This window comes from Heptranchias perlo, unplaced genomic scaffold, assembly GCF_035084215.1.
Source record: "Heptranchias perlo isolate sHepPer1 unplaced genomic scaffold, sHepPer1.hap1 HAP1_SCAFFOLD_60, whole genome shotgun sequence".
Classification (NCBI taxonomy): Eukaryota; Metazoa; Chordata; class Chondrichthyes; order Hexanchiformes; family Hexanchidae; genus Heptranchias; species Heptranchias perlo.
The window spans coordinates 560,134-564,275 of NW_027139623.1; the positions used below are offsets into that span (position 1 = coordinate 560,134).

The 4,142-nt window shown below is 48.7% G+C and overlaps 2 non-coding genes across 2 annotated transcripts; both read right to left on the reverse strand.

Annotated features, from left to right (window-relative positions):
• Nucleotides 1-2,303: 2,303 nt before the first annotated feature.
• Nucleotides 2,304-2,375, reverse strand: trnaa-ugc (transfer RNA alanine (anticodon UGC)). The gene has a single exon. It is a non-coding gene; the product is annotated as a tRNA-Ala (tRNA).
• A 452-nt stretch (nt 2,376-2,827) lies between these two features.
• trnaa-cgc (transfer RNA alanine (anticodon CGC)) lies at nt 2,828-2,899 on the reverse strand. The gene has a single exon. It is a non-coding gene; the product is annotated as a tRNA-Ala (tRNA).
• Nucleotides 2,900-4,142: the final 1,243 nt, after the last annotated feature.

A 4,142-nucleotide genomic window follows, 5' to 3' on the forward strand; every position in this document is an offset into this window, starting at 1 on the left:
GATCAATGTGATCTCCTGGACCGGTTTCGATCACCTGAGGAGGTCAGGGAGGAATTTTCCACTGTATTCTATCCCATAAAGGCACAGGATTTTTCTCAGGATCTTTGTCTCTCCCAGGATATTCCATGGCTGCGGGCGGGGTGAGGGGGAGTAAGTGTCATTAATGATGCTCCAGCCATCAGGAGTGAGGGGCAGGCTTGATGGACCAGCTGGTCTTTTACTGCCCGTCATTTCCGTTTATTCCTCCACATCCCCAGCTCGTCAAGGTATTTTCAATGAAGCGATCTTCACACAAACCCACACCTGGGGCATGTCCTGCGTCCGTCTTTAGTGAAACGAGTCTCAATGTCTCTGCGTCTTACATTATTCTCCTCTGAAGCTCAAGGACGCCAAATGTTGTTGCGGGCCTCTACCAGAATGTGCCTGAGAATTTCTAGTCCCGTCCAACCGTCGCTACGGGACTACGTGGCTGTTGTCTGCTTGAAGCACAAGAGGAGATGATTTTAAGCCCAGTAAATCATTGGGTGGTCTTAAGACAGTAAGCACACAGTCTTTCTACCTTTGCTTATAGGTCTATTGGATTCGGGGTTGTAGCTCAGTGGTATAGCGCCTGCTTTGAGTGTATAAATTTCTGGGTTTAATATCTAACACCTCCAACATTTATTTTTATCAGAATATCCCACAGAAAGACGAATCGTGCTTTCAGAGGGAAGTGAGTTCCAACTTCTGAGACAAACATTCAACTGTCCCGGAGCAGGACTTCATCTCACGGTCCCCTCAGCAGCTCAGCTCATAACAGCCGCCGACTGACCAGAATTCAAAACTCGAACCATAAAGTGCTTGGAGAGAGAACCCAGGACCTCATACACGAGAAGCACGCGATCTATCACTGAGCTACATCACCAGATAGTGAAGACCTCTAACTAAATATAAAAGGACTCAGTGCCTCACTTTCCTAAGGCCATCCGAGGATTTACTGGGCTGAAAAGCATCTCCTTTTGTACTCCAAGCAGACAACTATACCGAGGTATGCGGACCTGATATATACTCAGAGACTCAGAGTAATGAGAAAGGGGGCGTTGAGAAATAAGACTGGGAGAGGGGGAGAGCCTCCATGGGCTGTGCTGTTACAATCCTTCCTATTCGAGGGCGCAATATTCGAACGTTCCCGTTATCAGTCACTTTGTTTACGGTTGTACGGGACTAGAAATCCTCAGGCACATTGTGGCAGAGGCCGGCAAGAATATTTCGAGTCCCTGAGCTTCAGAGGAGGGTAAAGTGAGATACAGACAGCATTGAGTCTCATTTCACTATAGACGGATGCAGGACTTGCCCCAGGTGTGGTTTTGTGTTTAAAGATCACTTCACTAAAATCACCTTGACGATCTGGGGCTACAGACGGACATGATGTTCAGGAAAAGACCAGTTGGTTCATCAATCCTGCCCCACATGCCTGGAGCATCGTGACCAGACACTCCCTACCGACACCACCCGCCCCACCCACCGGAAACATGTAATCAACTGGGAGCGGCGACAAACTAGAAACAAATCCAGGGTCAATAAGGAGGGGAAATTCTGGGAAATTCCTCCCCGAATCCCTCAGGCGATCGAATCGAGTTCAGTGGATCACACTGACCATGTGTAGGTTAACTGTAAAACCACTCACCTATATGATGCGAGCTCTGTCCCAGTCAAGAACTGGTCCAGATCCATCCAGAAGGCAAAGAGAGAGAGTCAGCACCCACCACACCAGCCGGCAATGCATTCTAGAGACTCAGTACTCACTGGGAAAAGAAGAACCGCCTAACATCCAGCCTATTCCTACCTCTGTGTAGTCTGAACGCCGGTCCGCTGCTCCTCCCCGATGTGTGAAACTGGGAATAATCTATTTCTTCACTCAAGAGGGTGGTGAACCTGTGGAATTCTGCACCACAGAAGGCTGTGGAGGCCAAGTCACTGAATATATTTAAGAAAGACAGATTTCAACACACAGAAGGCACCAAAGAATATGGAGAGAGAGCGGGAATATGGTATTGAGATAGAGGATCAGCCATGATCATAAATAATGGCGGACCAGGCTCGAAGGGCCGAATGGTGATCCCATTTTCTCTGTTATTATTACTGGGCCCGCTCTCCAGCCCCGGGATGGGAGCCATTTCAAAGGCGCGTGCGTGCTTCCATTGAATTTTATCGTGTGCAGAGCGTTCGGTTTTTCTCGAGGTGAAGAAACCCTTTCCTGTCCTTGTGTGTGAAGGTGAGGTGAGGACAAGAGGGTCTTTTCAAAATTCGAAACATAAAGCGTTTGGAGATGCCGGGGATTGAACCCGGGATCTCATACATGCAAAGCATGCGCTCTTCCACTGAGCTACAGCCCCACAAAAGACATCCCTCCACTTTAGAATAAAAAGTGGGCTTTCCGCTCTGTCTCTCCCGGACAACGCGATGCCCAGTCGTTCCACGTGCTCACAATGTTCACGGGGTTTCTGCTCCTCTTCACTTCGAAATTTCCCAAAACAAATGTCAGCGGAAATAAAAAAATACAATTGCCAATAGTCAGTGACGAGGCTGAAATCCAACCTCTGAATCATAAAGTGAGATGGATGAATGACACAGCGTCAAACAAGAGCTGTGACTGCTCGCTCGACATTGCACTGTCACACATTCCGGTCAGTCGGCGGCGGCGATGAGCTGAGATGATGAGGGGACCGTGAGATGAAGTCCTGCTTCGGGACAATTCAATGCTTGTGGAGCCTCAGAAGTTGGAACTCGCTGCGATCAGAAAGCGAGATTTGCCTTTCCGTGGTTAATTCTGATGAAAAAATATCTTTGGAGATGCTGGGGATTGAACCCAGGACCTCATACATGCGAAGCACGCGCTCTACCACTGAGCTACATCGCCAGATAAAGCAAGCCGCTACCCAATTGAAGAAGAACTGATTGTCCTCGTTTTATGAGACCACCCAAGGTGGGTCTGCCAGGTGATCGATTATTTCCAGTTCCACAGATTGGGGAGGAGCGGGGAACAGGCGTGAAGTCTACACAGAGGTAAGAATAGTCTGGATGTTAGGCGGTTCTTCATTTCCCAGCGAGTAGGGAGTCTCTGGAATGCATTGCCGGTTGGTGTGGTGGGTGCTGACACATTTTATACTTGGCTTAAAATCGTCTAGTTTTCTGCTGCAACCAGACAATTTAAGGTGAAGTATGCGGACCTGATACAACTGTGGGTGAACGGAAGAAACCAGGCCTCGACACTTAGTCTAATGAGAAAGGGGGAGTTGAGAAGAAAGGCTGGAAAAGGGGGGAGAGACTCCGTGAACCGTGCTGGAAGCATCCTTCCTATTTCAGGGCGCATTTTTCGAGCGGTCCCGTTATCAGCCACTTTGCTTACCGTTGGACGGGACTGGAACTGCTCAGGCACATTGTGGCAGAGGCCGGCAAGAATATTTCGAGTCCTTGAGCTTCAGAGGAGGGTAAGGTGAGACACGGACAGCATTGAGTCTCATTTCACTATAAAGGGCCAGGTGTGAGTTTGTGTTTAAAGATCACTTCACAAAAAACTCCTTGACGAGCTGAGGTTACTGACGGACATGATGGTCAGGAAAAGACCAGCTGGTTCACCAATCCTGTCCCACATGCCTGGAGCATCGTTGCTGGACACTTCCTTCCGACACCACACGCCCCACCCACCTGAAACATGTAATCTTCTGGGAGCGGTTACAAACCAGAAAAAATACAGGGCCAATTTCTGGAAAGTTCCTTCCTGACATCTTGAGGCGATTGAAACCAGTCCAGGACATGACAGTGACCATGTGTAGGTTAACTGTAAAACCACTCATTTTCTATATGATGCGATCTCTGTCCCAGTCAAGAACCGATCCAGATCTCTCAAGAAGGCAGAGAGAGAGTCAACACCCACCACACCAGCCGGCAATGCATTCCAGAGACTCACTGCTCTCTGGGAAATGAAGAACCGCCTAACATCCAGCCTATTCTGACCTCTGTGTTGTCCAAACGCCTGTTCCCTGCTCCGCCCCAATCTTTGAAACTGCAAATAATCGATCACGTGGCAGACCCACCTTAGACGCTCTCATAAAATGAGAACGATCAGTTCTTCTTTCCTTGCGGAGCGGTTTATTTTATCT